Source organism: Carcharhinus amblyrhynchos, chromosome 1, assembly GCF_965287045.1.
Source record: "Carcharhinus amblyrhynchos chromosome 1, sCarAmb.v2.hapA, whole genome shotgun sequence".
In the NCBI taxonomy this organism is placed as follows: domain Eukaryota; kingdom Metazoa; phylum Chordata; class Chondrichthyes; order Carcharhiniformes; family Carcharhinidae; genus Carcharhinus; species Carcharhinus amblyrhynchos.
Window position 1 is genome coordinate 83,670,791 of NC_137324.1, and position 15,316 is coordinate 83,686,106.

Sequence of the window (15,316 nt, forward strand, 5' to 3'; positions counted from 1 at the left end):
TTTGATTTAAAATTTGCTAAAGCTGCATTTTGTGGTGAGCAGTCCAATTACTTTATCAATTTTATCAGGTTAGCAATATATACTGGGGTGAATTTCAATAGAGGTCCATCGACTTATCTGCTGCAATTATGACAGAAAAACCAAGAACCCCTTGAAAAGAAAGTGTACACAGCTAAGTAAAGCAAACGGTGGATGAGCAGTAGGACCCCACTCTAGCTTCCCCACTGACCTCCCATCCTCCATTCTACTGTTAATGGCTTGTTATTTATATTGCTAAACATGCACATTTTTTGGGTGTTATATGATTGGGATTACATGTAAAAAGAATCAGTCTGACCTGAACTATCCCCCATTCAGGAGGAATTTCACATTGGTCCTTGGTCCTGAAATCTCCTTTGGGAACCTCAGCCCCAAAATTTTGGCCGTCTCAAAGAAATTCTCTCCATGCCTTTTCATTCTGCACAGAGGGGTTTCCGGTACAGGTTGCTGCTCACACCTTTCACTTCCTCACCCTTGTCAAGTGTCTGGACATACCATGACATTCTGTCCTGCCATCTCAACGTGGTGGAAGACCCCAGCCAAGAACTCTCCACATGGGAGCCTTCCCTAATCCATCAGGGAGAAGGGGAAGGGGAGAATTGGTTGGTTCCCCCCAGCCCATCATCGCAGTACTTCCCAGAAAAGGTGCCCCAGAAATAATGGGCCATTATACCTTAGAGTTTTAGCTCTTGAAAAGAAAGTTGGAAAGTTGGTTTAATGCTTCATTCAGTCACCATGAGATAGAAATTCCTCAGATGATAAGAAATTGGAGCAGTAGTAAACCATCGGCTGATTCCACCTGTCCCCTATAAGTCTGATTTCTTTGTCAGTCAAAAGCCTATCCAACTCAGTCCTGAATATATTCGGTGACCCAGCCTCCACTGCTCTTTGGGGAAGAGGATTCCAACCAACCATTCTCAAAGACAAGAAAAGAAATCCTTTTCTTCTATGTCTTAAATGGAAGGTCCCTAACCTACTCATCCTTTCCTCATTATACAACCCCTACTTCCCAGAATCAGTGAGTCATCTCTGAACTGATTTCAATACAAGTATATCCCTCCTTAAGTAAGGAGACCAAAACTATGCATAGTATTCTAGATGCAGTTTCACCACTTGCAACTTTTCACTTGCCTTCCTAGTTATTTGCTGTACCAGGACACACAGATCCCTTTGTTCCACAGAATACTTCAGACTCTCTCAATGTAAATAATGTCTTTTCCTCCTGTCAAAGTGTACTAGCTCACATTTTTCCACACTACATTCCATCTGTCATTTTTCCCCACTCATTTACCTGTCTATATCCTTTTTTCAGACTCTTTGGAGCAAGTTTTGCCGTCTTGCCCATCATGGGCATCGGAGAGGGTGAGGGGTGGACCATAAGAAGGTCCATGGACTTCAGGTGGGATTTTATGGTTTTTGGGATGAGTGAAGCCAGAAAATCCTGCCCTTTATATTCTCCTCACACCTTGCTTTCCATCCTATTTTTGTGTCATCAGCAAATTTAGCTCTCATACACATTATCCCTTCTTCTAAAAAGTAATATAGATTGCAAATAGTTTAGGCTATAGCAATGATCCCTGTGGCACTCCATCAGTTTGTCAACCCATGAACAAGCCATTTATCTTGATTCCCTGCTTACTGTTAGCTAAAAAATTCACTTTGCATGTTAATACGTTGTTCCCAATATCACGAACTCTAATCTAGTGTAGTAAATTCTGTGGTAGCACTATTTTGAATGCCCTTTAGAAATCCAAATACACTACATTTACTGGTTTCCCCATTGTCCACCTGATTGTTGCATCTTCAACAAACATGATTCACTTTTCACAAAATTATATTGACTCTGCCTGATTATATTAAGATTTTCTAAATTACATACTAAACCTCCTCAATAATGGATTCAAGCATTTCCTCTGTAACAGATGTTAGGCTAACTGGCCTATAATTTCCTGTATCCCTCTGTTCTTGAATAAAAGTGTTCTATTTTCTAATTAACTGGGATCTTTTCAGAATTTGGGGATTTTTGGAAGGTTACAACCAATGCATTCACAAACTCTGCAGTCAACTAATTTAAGCCCCAAGGTTGCAATTCAGCAGGTCCTGGGAACCTATCAGTCTTTAGGCTAATGAGTTTTCCCAATCCCTTTCCTCTAGCCTTCCTGATTTTCAACTAAACTTGGGGTGCTTTTTGTATGTTCTACAGTGAAAATTGATACAAAATGTCTGTTCAAGTATTCCACCTTTGCCATTTTTCCTATTGTTAATTCCCATATTTCAACCTCGAAAGGACCAATGCCCAATTTAGGTACTTGTTTTCTTTTAATATATTGTATAAGCTTTTACTGTCTGTTTTTATATTTCTATTAGTTTTCACTTCCTCTGTTGCTTTTTCATTCTTTCCTGGTACCTGAAATATGTCCAATCATCTGATCTACTGCTAAACCCCACAGTATTGTTTGTGTCTACTTTCAATATGATACCTTCTTCAACTTTCTTGCATAGCAATGGATGGTGCATCTTTCTCAAAGTCTTTCTTTCTCAATGGAATATGCATTGGTCAAGAACTATGAATTATCTGCTTAAATCTCTGGCACTATTTCACTACCATGTTACCACTTAATATATGTCACAACTATAGCCAACTTTTCATACTTCACACCTTTGTAATTATTTTTATTTAAGCTTAAGACTCTAGTCTTTGACCCACATTTCTCACCCCAAAACTTAATTCTATTATGTTACAATCACTGTTGCCTAGAGTCTTCTTTACAATGAGATCCATAATTAATGCTGTTTCATTACATGTTACCAAGCCTGCATACAATACACATTGCTTACTCCTTGGTTGGAACTAGAATTTGTGCTCTAAGTGATTTTCCTAAATATACAATATAAAATCATCATCTGGGCTACCTTTGACAATCTTATTTGTCCAATCTATATGAAGATTAAAATCACCCTTGATTTTTCTGTACCTTTCTTAAAAGCCTCCATTTAAATATTTGTGTATACTCTGTCCTACAGTGTATTTACTATTAGGGGACCTGTAAAATGTTCCTACAAATGACTTATTTCCTTTATTATTTCTTATTGCTACCCAAACTAATACTAGACCTCACTCTCCTCAGTCTTTCTTACTATTGTATTTATATCATCCTTTAATATAAGAGCTACCATATCACATTATCCTTTTTTCTTGCCTTTCTGAAATGTCAAACACCCTTGAATATTCAGATTTCTGCCTTGGGCACCTTGCAACCATGTTTCTGTCATGACAATCAGTTCATACTTACTTCTTTTTGAACTATCAATTCATCTGTTTTGTTACAAATGCAAATTTTGTTACAATATGAACAAATTCAGATATAAAGCCTTTAATTCTGTCTTTTTACCATTCTTGCAAACTCTGGTCTTATCTACTGGTGTACCCTCAAGTATCATAACCTGTATCACTACCCTGATCGGATTTATCAAATCTACTCACATGATCTGTCCCACCCAGGCCTAAATGTGAAAGTCATCAGGACTCTTGTCCCAGTGCAGTTTAGGTGATGTCTATTCCAACTTGATAATCAATTCACACATGGCTCAGGTAGTAATCCAGGAACTATTACCCTTGTGGTTTTGCCTTTTCATTTAAACCCTAGGTGCTCTTAATTCCTTAGATGCATCACTTTTTTAATATTATTTTGTTAGTATCCACAGGGACCACAACAATTGGATCCAACCCCTCCTATTACTAGTTCCTCTCCAGTCCTGAGCAGATGCTCCAAATCCTGGCATCAGGCAGGCAATGCCACCTTCAGAACTTACAATCTTGGCTGCAGGGTGTCCCTGCATAAAGTGCCAGGGTCGATTTGCACCAACAGCTTCTGCTACACACAAGCTTCAAGAACCTCAAACTTGCTCAACTGCTGCAATGCTTGAGGCTCCTTCACTTTTGCTTTTGATTCCCATACCTGCCTGACTTGAAGTGACACCAAGCAGTCCTGAACCACATAACTGACTAGAAAGTAACATAGCTTATTACAGAATGCAAAGTAAAATCACTACTAGTGCACCCACTAGTCCCTGACTGGGATGACTGTTCAGCAGCCCCATGCTTGCGACTGCCTTATAAAAGGCTCAGGAAATGAGTCCCAGCTGTGCAGGTCATTACCTGTTACCAGGGAAACTCATACTCAGTGAGTCCCACAGAGATAAGTCAGTGATTCCCCATCAACTTCATCAACATTATCACAATAACAAGTCTGCGGTCCCTAGTCTAAAGCATGTGACTGCCATTTGGAACAAACTGTCCAAGAAAGTTTCTGTCTCCCTAACTCAGAATCCTAAGTTCAGATTCCAGCTCATCAACTCAGAGGCAAAATTCATAGAATCCATAGAATCTTACAGTGCAGAAGGAAGCCATGTGGCCCATCAAGTCCACACCAACCACAATCCCACACAGGCCCTATCCAGATAACCCCAAGTGTTCCCCCTGCTAGTCTTCCTGACGCTTAGGGGAAATTTAGCATGGCCAATCCACCTAACCCACACATCTTTGGATTGTGGGAGGAAGCCAGAGCACCTGGAGGAAACCCACACAGACATGGAGAGAATATATAGACTCCACACAGACAGTGACCCAAGCCGGAAATCGAATCTGGGTTCCTGGTGCTGGGAGCCGGGTCCTCAAGCTGCAGACCCTTACTGCAGATTTGGTTGTCATGGATGGCACTGCTGCCCACCAGTCCTACATGCTACAGCTGTAATACTTGCCTAGCCATCTTTATTACATTTTATTTAACAAATTATTTCTCAAATTTTTAAAACTTCCTGGCTTCTAATTTGAATGAGTACCATAGTTTGGTGAAGGAAAAGAGAAAAATATTCAAAACCAATAATTCACCTGCTTTTCTGCTATATTCAATTTCAATATTTATTGTGTACCCAGAGATTCACCTAGGTCAATGATTTAAACTCTCGCCATAGTTTCACTGCACTGTCTTAGGCTCACTCTTTAAACTTTCAATGCTGTCTTGAGTACTCATAGTTCTTGATTCATTCAAGGCCTTATTGGCCAAATATTGGCTACCTGGTATAATACTAAAGCACAAGGAATCAGTCTTAATCTTCAGAGGGTGTACTGAGTCAGTTGGTTCATTACCAGTTTCTTGCTCATGGTCACAATCTGCTGACTGCTAATAGTGTGTGGACTTTAAGCAAGTTTGTGTTGCCATTGCCACCAAAATCACCAGTAACAACTGTATACTTTACAAGTGCAGCTCACAGTAGTACAGCCCTGTTAATGTGACGAAACATTCTAGGCCACACTATAATAAAAAATATCGTACCAATTCACATTAGCAGATACTACGTCAGCTAACCAAAGGTTTGTTCAGACAGGTAGATTGTAAGGAAAGTCAGAAAGAAGACAAGAGAGGTAGAGAGGCAGATCGATTTAGGAAGGGAACTCCAGATCTTAGTTCCTAGTCTACTGAAGGCACAGCCACCAATGATGGAGCAATTAAAATTAAGGATGCACAAGAGGCCAGAATGATATGGGTGCAGCTACCTCACGGGATTGTAGGGCTGGAAAAGATTCCAGAGATAGGAAGGGGTGTAGCTATGGAGAAATATATAAGATTTTAAAACTGAGGTGAGGTATACACTGGCTTACACACAAAGAAAGACAATGACTATATCAATTCAATGAAGGGCATTTCCAACAAGAATCAGTGCCTCAGTTGGGAAGGGTAAAGAGAGATAAAATCATTGTAAAGGGGCTTCCACTTTCAACGAAGATATGATGATCAATTCCATCTGTCTACATGCATAAAATAATGACATATCGCATGGAAAACTAAGTTTGCAACTGCAGTACAGATTAATTCCTTTTTTGATCATTGTCTATTTACCAGTTTCTTTCAATGCATCCAACAGGGAGAAAAATTACAAAATTTTTTGTTTCAATTCAGTTGGTAACTCTAGTGTTTATCCTGTCAAATTCACTATATTTAAACCTGTTAACCTATCACAAAATTTTGTTTCTTACAGTTTGAAGATTAAGCCAAGAAAAGTCAATTTTAAGTAATTGCAAGCTTTCCTAATATAACCCTTGTCAACAAAATGCACAGTCCTTGCTGCCAGTAAATAGCTCTTGAGTTTTCTAAAAGAGCTGATCACATCTTGTGCTGTTGTTCTGCTTGCAAGCCCTTAGGCACATTAAGCTGTATAGCTCTCCTGGATCCTTCCTTGGCTTTGCAGGCAGTACCTGTAATATATTCTCTGCAAAAATATTTGTTTTGTTTTCTCGTGCAATGAAATCCCTCATATACTTTGCTCATGTTCTTAAGCAAAATCTACATTATATTGTGTAAAATGATCAGTCATGTAAACACAGGGATTTGAATGATGCAGGGATTATATAAATCGGGGATCAAAACAATCAGATAATGTAGGATAGAGGCAGACAGAATCTAAGATTTTTGAGAATGTGTTAAAAGAAAAGCCTATATGTGGATATCCCAACAGGCTATTGGGAAAACAATGAAGTGCTCTGAATAATTTAAGTTAAAAACACTTCCTCCTTAAGGCCAGAAGGAATAGGTATACCCCTCTGATTCCCATTAGTTAAGACTGTGCCCCTGCTGCCCTGACAAAATCTTCCCTGCATCACCCCCCACTCCGTCACAAGACACTCAGAAGACCCCTCATAGCAGACTCACCTTACTGCTGGTAGCTTTCTCTTGATATTGGCATGCAACCTCTGCATCATCCACTCTTTAATTCCCCCTGCCAAGCCAGCTGGTCAGCTACCCATGTAAACAATTGACAGCATTCAAATGAGGTCCAGCAATGAAAATCCACTTCATCTCCAGTCAGACTCCTGCTGGTATTGCTAAATGTTCCTGTGAGATTCCCAATGGGAGCCCTTATATCTTCTGCCTTTTAACATGTTTGTTGTATCAACTCTTTTGTTAAATCAAGAAGGTGCAATGTGTAGCATTTAGGATGTAAATTGCTATTTACAATATACTAGTTCAGTCATGTGTAACTGAACTAACTCATAAGTTTTCATCACAATGATGTAGCTCTGAAGCACAAAATATGATTACGGAATTTTAATTACTGTTGTACAAGTTCCTTTTGGACATTCAGCATTCTTGACTAATCTCCTATCACATTTCAATAATGAAAAGATTTTTTTTTAAATACCATTCATTTCAGCCAATGAAGTCTATCCAAATAGCTCAAGAGTTTTTTTCCTCATAGATTTATTGCCATATACCACCTCAGATGTTTGTTTGTTCATGCACAGTTCCAGCAGCAAATCAATATCTGACATTCTTAATTAGTTGCAAGAGTAGATAGCTGAAAAGAATGTGCAAAGCAGCTACATGCTCATACTTAACAATATAATGAGACATGTAAAATTTGTACCAATGTTTACTTTATTAGATGCTTTCCTTGGGGTAATTAGCAATATACATTTATTTGAAGGTAGTAATTCCGTTGACAATAGTTACAAACAAATGTTGGGAGAATGTCTTTCAAATATTTCTCTTTCAGTAATGTGAGGGCTTATTTTTCCATTCAGGCAATGAGCAGAAGCTGATTAACCTGTGCATGGGGCACAACATTCATACTTTCTATGTGGCCTCACTAAAATATAACTGGCGCATACAGATATGCAGGAGATTGGGACTATTGTGTTTTTGTAATGATATAAAAGCACCCATCATTCATTAGGGATTGGGTAAACACATTATGGGATCAGGTATAATATTAGGCATAGGAGAACAGATATAGATGGGTATAAAGTCTGAAGCCCCAGCAGTAGAGCTGCCCGTGTGTGCTTAGCCTAAAAGCAAAAGTGAAACTAAACTGGATCACATGACACTTCTTTTCTGGTAATGCTGTTATAATCCAGGTCAGAAACTCCAAGATATTTTATGAAGTCAACCTAGACCATAAGTTTTGCATTTTGCATTTGGCTAGAGTAAGCATGAGATGCTTCACTTCAGGTATGATATAAATGACCCACAATGAAGTTTTCATCAAACAAAGAATTATTCTGTGGCTTGTTTCGCGGTGCAGGGATGGTGGAGAAAATGTGGCACACAATTACGCCACTTTACGTAATTCAAAAAAATTCTCAATCAAAAAAACCCTCACAAAAGGTTGCTGCAGAAGATTAGGGTACAGGGAATTGGGGGTAAAGTGTCAGCGTGGATTGAGGATTAGTTATCTAACAGGAAGCAGAGAGTTGGAATCAATGGGTGCTTCTGTGGTTGGCAGTAGGTGACTAGTGGAGTGCTGCAGGGATCGGTGCCGGGGCCTCAACTGTTTACCATATACATAGACGATCTGGAGGAGGGGGCTGAGTGTAGGGTAACAAAATTTGCTGATGACACGAAGATGAGTGGAAAAGCGAATTGCATGGAGGACGTGGAAAGTCTGCAGAGAGATTCGGATAGGCTGAGTGAATGGGCAAGGACCTGGCAGATGGAGCATAACGTTAGCAAATGTGAGGTTATCCACTTTGGTAGAAATAATAGTAGGAGGGAATATTATTTAAAGGGTGAAAAGCTGCAGCATGCTACAGTGCAGAGGGACCTGGGGGTCCTTGTGCACAAATCGCAAAAACCCAGTCTGCAGGTGCAGCAGGTGATCAAGAAGGCAAATGGAATTTTGGCCTTTACAGCGAGGGGGATAGAATATAAAAGCAGGGAGGTCTTGCTGTAACTGTACAGGGCACTGGTGAGGCCACAACTGGAGGACTGTGTGCAGTTTTGGTCCCCTTATTTGCATAAGGACATATTGGCCTTGGAGGGAGTACAGAGGAGGTTCACCAGGCTGATACCGGAGATGAGGGGGTTAGCTTATGAAGAAAGATTAGGTAGACTGGGCCTGTACTCATTGGAGTTTAGAAGGCTGAGGGGGGATCTTATAGAGACTTACAAGATAATGAAAGGGCTTGATAAGGTATAGGTGGGGAGATTCTTTCCACTTAGAGAGGAAAACAGGACTAGGGGGCACAGCCTCAAAATAAGGGGAGGGGCCATTTTAGAACGGAGTTGAGGAGGAACTTTTTCACTCAAATGGTGGTGAATCTCTGGAATTCTCTGCCCATTGAAGTGGTGGAGGCTACCTTGCTAAATACATTTAAGACACGGGTAGATAGGTTTTTGGTAGGCAAGGGAATTAAGGGTTATGGGGAGAAAGCGGGAAAGTGGAACTGAACCACTTCAGATTAGCCATGATCTTATTGAATGGCAGGGCAGGCTCGAAGGGCTAGATGGCCTACTCCTGCTCCTATTTCTTATGTTCTTAAAACACAAACTCCATTTTCAACGTGCTTTATTAAATACTTTTGTTGTCTTTCCTCAACTTTGTCTAAATTTAATCTCTTTTGTTTGTGCTTTTTCTCCTTTAAACCAATTTTTCAACTGTTTACAGCACCAGATTGGCTTAGGGATCGTCACAGAGGTTGGAGCCCATCTTTTCCACTGTGGAAGCGATGGCCTTCTCCATGAGAACATTTTCAACCCCAACCATCATCTAGTGTTTGGTGGTTGATTTCTCAGCTTCCATTGCAAGCAAGAGCCACCCAAAGTCTGAGTGCTGCAACAGGAGCTCAGGCTGAGATCACAAAATCTCAGCTTGTTGCTATGCAAGCCAAACTTGGTATCATGCAGGTTCAGACTTTGCTATGATGGCTCAGATATAAATGCACAAAGGGTCTCGCAGCAATCTAGCAATCTATGCTCCTTTGCTGATGCACTGCTCTCAGGAAAACAGCATTTGTCCTCTCAACATGGCCATAACACGAGTGTCCCTGCTATTCCCTGTCAGTCAGCCAGGCAGCCCAGACTGCTGCTCCCCAAGGCAAGGTGATGCAGCCTGAAGTTGAGGGGAGCTTTGAATTCTCCCTGTATCCCTGTGCTTTGTTCTCATTGCAGAACAACAGGAATACTGAGGTTCAGCTCTTGAGAGTGGCATTTGCTCCATCTCTTCCTGTTCTGGGAATTGCATGCCAAAGTTCCGACAGATGTGAAAGCATTTTGCAGCCAAATCTTTACTTGGTAAAACAATCATTGAATGGGCCCAAAGGCAAGGCTAGCCTGAAACTTAATCTAATGACAGTGAGGATCCCTTTGAAGAGCGATTGTGAAGGTTGTTCCATGCTTTGATAAGAGGGTTCAGCTGCTGATACCTCAGGAGCAGTTTCTCTCTGTGTCAGGATTTAAGTGGGAGCACCCTCATCAACATATTTTAAAGATGCCTGCATTTGTTTCAGGTGGGTAACCAACAGAGACATATAACAAGCACCCTGACCAGTATGGCATTGTACATACTTCTGCTGACATTCTGACATGAGATGTGCAAAATTCAACTTTAACATTCTTGTTTGGGACTTGAGATGCAGGAAAATCGCATCACAACATTGACCCTATCATGCTTCCAGGACAGATGGAACATAAAGTTTGTTGTGAGACAAAAAGGATTTGGAAAAGTGACTTAAATTTGAGGTGGCCCAAAACTGAAATGGGCAACTGAACAAAAGATGTCACGCTTCAGTGCACTTGCAACAAATTAATATGAGAGCAAGCTGCACAAAGGTCAAGCTTTCTGGTTGAACCACTCCTGAAGTCACTAATGAGCTAACAGAAGAATTGGTTTGATGTACTACAAAACAGACTGTGATGGAAGGGAGAAAAAAACGTGATGGAAAGAAGCATCAGTGACAAGTGCAGAGTAAAGGATGCAGCTGAGAAAAGTGACTGAGTAAATTTTCTCATTTTGTACGGAACCCGTCCAATTAGAGAACAAAAGAATATGCGGCTTTGCTTTTTCATGTTCCTAATGAGAAAATTCACTTTAGTTGGAAAAACACAAGTGAAATGCTTTGGGGCAAACAGTAAAATAAATGAACAATTAAATGGTGACAGACAGGAGGAAAAGAAATGAGAGCTGAGTTCCACACATCGTGCAATTCCTGCTCGTAAACTGCACACTAATTGACTCGAGGCTGAAGCGTGAACTAATTCAGCAGCTTTATTACTGAGACATGTGAGATGAACGCATTGAATTTGTAAATATGTGGATTGAGAAGCGGCTATTTATTTCACTTTGTTGATGCTGTAATTTAGCAACCGACCCCATAACTTCAGTCAGCATTTATCATTTTTAAACCTCAGGTATCAGTCTTAGCTTGGCAGTCACATTCTTGCCTCTGAGTCAGAAGGATGTGTGTTCAATATCCACTCTAAAGACTTGAGCACAGAGTCTAGTCTGACATTTCATTTCAGTACTGATTGAGTATTGTACTCTTGGTGGTGCCATCTTTTGGATGAGACATTAAATTGAGGTCCTATCTAATCTCTCAGGTGGATGTAAAAAAATACTCCATGTCACTATTTGAAGAAGGGTAGTAGTGTGCTCCCACTGTCTTGGTCAATAAATACCCTTCAACCAATATCACTGAAACAGATTGAGGAGATTGGTTAAGATGTCTAGGCAGGCACAGGAATAGCAATGGGCAATTAGCCATGTCCACTGACTGCAAGACAGGCAGCAAAACAATTTGTGCTGTCTGTTGTTTTAAAAGATATCTGCATTCAGCAAGTGCTCCCCTTAATGTTGATTAGTCCTGGGAAATCAGCAGGGAGCCCATTAACAGAAGTGTCTATTATTGTAATATGTTGTTAAGGGATATTACAGACCACACACAATGGGTACCTTCAAGCAATATGGCCATGACCTTATGGAATGACAGAGTAGGCTAGAGGGGCTGAGTGGCCTATTCCTGCTCCCAATTTGCATGTTCATATTATGACCTCATGGCCATTCTGAAACATAAGCCAGAAAATGATGATGATGTTCACAACAAGACGAAGAGCAATGAACACAAGTTTTAGTTTGTCAAACTTGCGAAAACAAATACTGTCACATCATCCAAGTTGTGTGCCAAGATTCAAATTATCTGCCTGAAGAGAGGTAGTAACTATTCGTTATTGGCCAAAATTGACACAGGAGCAAGTGTCTTGCAATTTCCAAAAGACACAGATTGATAGATGTGGATGGCAACAGTGAAACTTACTGCTGAGAAACTTTCAGATTACAATGGTTCATACAGATTGACAGGCCTGTCAAACATTTCCTCAAAAAACAACCCTCCCATTTCAGGTATTAAATTGAGTAAATAATGAATAAAATCTGAACTGCATCCAATGCATTTACATCCTTCCTTAAATAAAGAGACTAATACTGTACGCAGTACTCCAGATGTGATCTCACCAATGTCCTGTGTAATTGAAGAATAACCTCTCCACTTGTGTATTCAATTACCCTGACAATAAAAAAAAACATTCTATTAGCTTCCCTAATTACTTGCTGTAGCTGAATACTAACCTTTTGTGATTCATGCTCTAGGACACCCAGGTGACTCTGTGACTCAGAGCATTGCAATATCTTACCATTGAGATAATATGGTCCTTTTTTTTACTTTACCTGCCAAAATAGACTAATTCCACGTGCAAGATTTATAATCCTGGGGTGAAAGATTAATCGATCCTTCTGGGTGTCACAAATATCATGGAGACTAAAGGCCCACCATCTGTATTTCTGCCAGCATGCCATGATTTTGCACTAGTGACAATCCATAAATTTGCAGGTCAACCTGATCTTATCACCCCAGTTCATAGCTTAAAATCAAAATATCCAGAATATTTGACAAATTTGCCAGTTTCAGGGAGCTGCAACTTTACGCTCACTGAAGAATGCAAGTCTATCAATTGATCTGGTATATTTTGCACAACAAAAATGACAGCAACGACAATAAGAAATTGTGAAAGATTCTACACTACAGAAACTGTGGAATACCATTATTGAAGGATGGCTTAGTTCAATTCCTTATGTCCACAAACATGAGATTATTTTGGCCTTACCAAGATGAGTTAAGCATCTCACAGCAAGCAGATCATTATATCAGAATCTTTATGACATGATATTCTTTAGCAATTTCACCAATCACACATGGGCATGAAACAAATGGGCATAAAGCGTGACATTGAAGTCATCATCCAGAAATGGGAGGCATGTCAAGGATATACGCCAAGTTAGCACAAAGAACAACAGATTCTGCATGTGGTTCCCACCCATCCTTTTTCCAAAATCATATCAAATTCTTTTCATGCCCTTGGTACTGATTTCCTCATCATGGTCAACTACTTTACCAAGTGCCTACTATTCAACAATTGTGCAATATGCCAAGCACAGCTGTTATACATGCTGTAAGCGCTAATTTCAGTTTATCTGGTGGTCCTTGAGAGATCATTATGGACAGCACTTTGTAATTTATTGGTCAGCCAGTTCTGGATATCCTTGAGAGATGGTGTATTGATCACACTACTTCTTCTGCCTATTACCCTAAATGTGAAGTTGTACGAATGAAGTAGTGGCATGATGGGAAAATTGGTCAAGTATTTGATGCAAAATGAGGAAAGCTGATCAAGCTATTTCAAAATGCCAGACCCCTGTAAGACTGATTCTGCAAAACATGAAAAAGACCAGACAAGGTCAAGTTATGCCTGACCTCTGTAAGACCTGATAAGGCTGATTCCACATAACTTAGGGCTGGAGGAGTGAGGTGAGATAAGGTCAGAAATGATGAAGTTACCAACCTTCTTCTGTTCTATCAAAGGACAAGATAAGGGTATGACTGAGGAGACAAAGAGTTCTAAGAGGTCATCAGGTTGTACCATGATTTATGACATTGCTTATGATGCTATTATTGATCAAATTTCTGAATAAGCTACGGTCACACAAACTGATAATGATTCTGTATAAATACTGAACTGATTCTTTATGTTGGCGTGGACTTGACGAAGAATCAGCAAGTCGTAACGACGGCTCTCTGAACTCGAGTTTTTGCCAATACTGCATGCAGTGTTTTGTAAATAAAGACAAGTTATTTTGTTGGAACGGATTTTGTTGAGTCTTTCTACCACAGTCAAGAAGCAGGAAAATTTCCACTTCAACATAGATCTAAAAGCCCAGCTAAACAAATGACTAGCACAGTTAAATCCCTAATTCTCAAATGTGGACAATCCCAGTAGCTCTACACATTGCAATGTTAAATCTGAGTGCCACACCATGTGTAACTATTTCATCAACGGCAGAGATCATGTTCAGCAGACCATTGCATACCGATTAATCTGTCCATAACCATTTTACCCACTCAGAAACTAGTGAGCAAATTTGAAAAGTGGAAGAGAAGATTACCAATGTGCATGATAAAAATACGGCTATAGAATTCTTGAGTTGGGACATCAATTTTTCATCTAGGATCCGACTAAAGGTATGTGACTACCAGCAGAAGTGACAAGTACTTGTTCAGAACGAACGTCCTGTGAAGTCATTACACACAAAAGTGCAATAGTGAAGCATGCCAAGAACAAATCAGATCCCTTCCAGTCCCTCAACCACTGTTACTGTTCTATTGCATCTAGGACAAGATTCCAAATGCAACCAAGAACAAGACCGAAGAATAACATTCCCACAGATCACCGTGAGCAATTAAATAAACTTCCAGACAACGTTACCATTACAAGATGTGTGATTCAGCTCTGACAAAGGGTCATTCAGACTCGAAATGTTGGCTCTATTCTCTCCCCACAGATGCTATCACGCCTGCTGAGATTTTCCAGCATTTTCAGTTTTTGTTTTAGATTCCAGCATCCGCAGTATTTTGCTTTTACCATTACAAAATCTAGGGAGTAATTTAGTCAATTATCTTTGTGCTTTAGGTGATTATAGTCAGTCCTATACATTAATGTAATGAAAACTAAAGGCAAACATGTATTGTAAATAGTTATACTTATTTGGAAGGGAGGAAATTATCATTAAAAAAGTAGATGTCTTAATATGCCTTTAAGTAAAGCAACCTGCCAGCACTAGAGGGGAAGTGTGTCATGTGATCCAGTCTCAGCTTCACTTTGGCCTGTGAGCAGAATGCAGCACACACAGCTTTGATGCTGATGTCTTCAAGCTGTCTATTCTTGTATATATGTTCTCATGTGCCTAATTTAAAATGAATGAATCTACAATAATATAATATAATCCCTTTTGTGTGGTTGGAGCCTTTATATGTCCACTTTGAAATAAGTCGTCATATTAGTAAGAGGCAACATGGTGTTGTGAAGGGGAAGTCGTGTCTCACGAACTTGATTGAGTTTTTCAAGGAAGTGACGAAGATGAGTGATGAGGGTAGGGCAGTGGATGTTGTGTA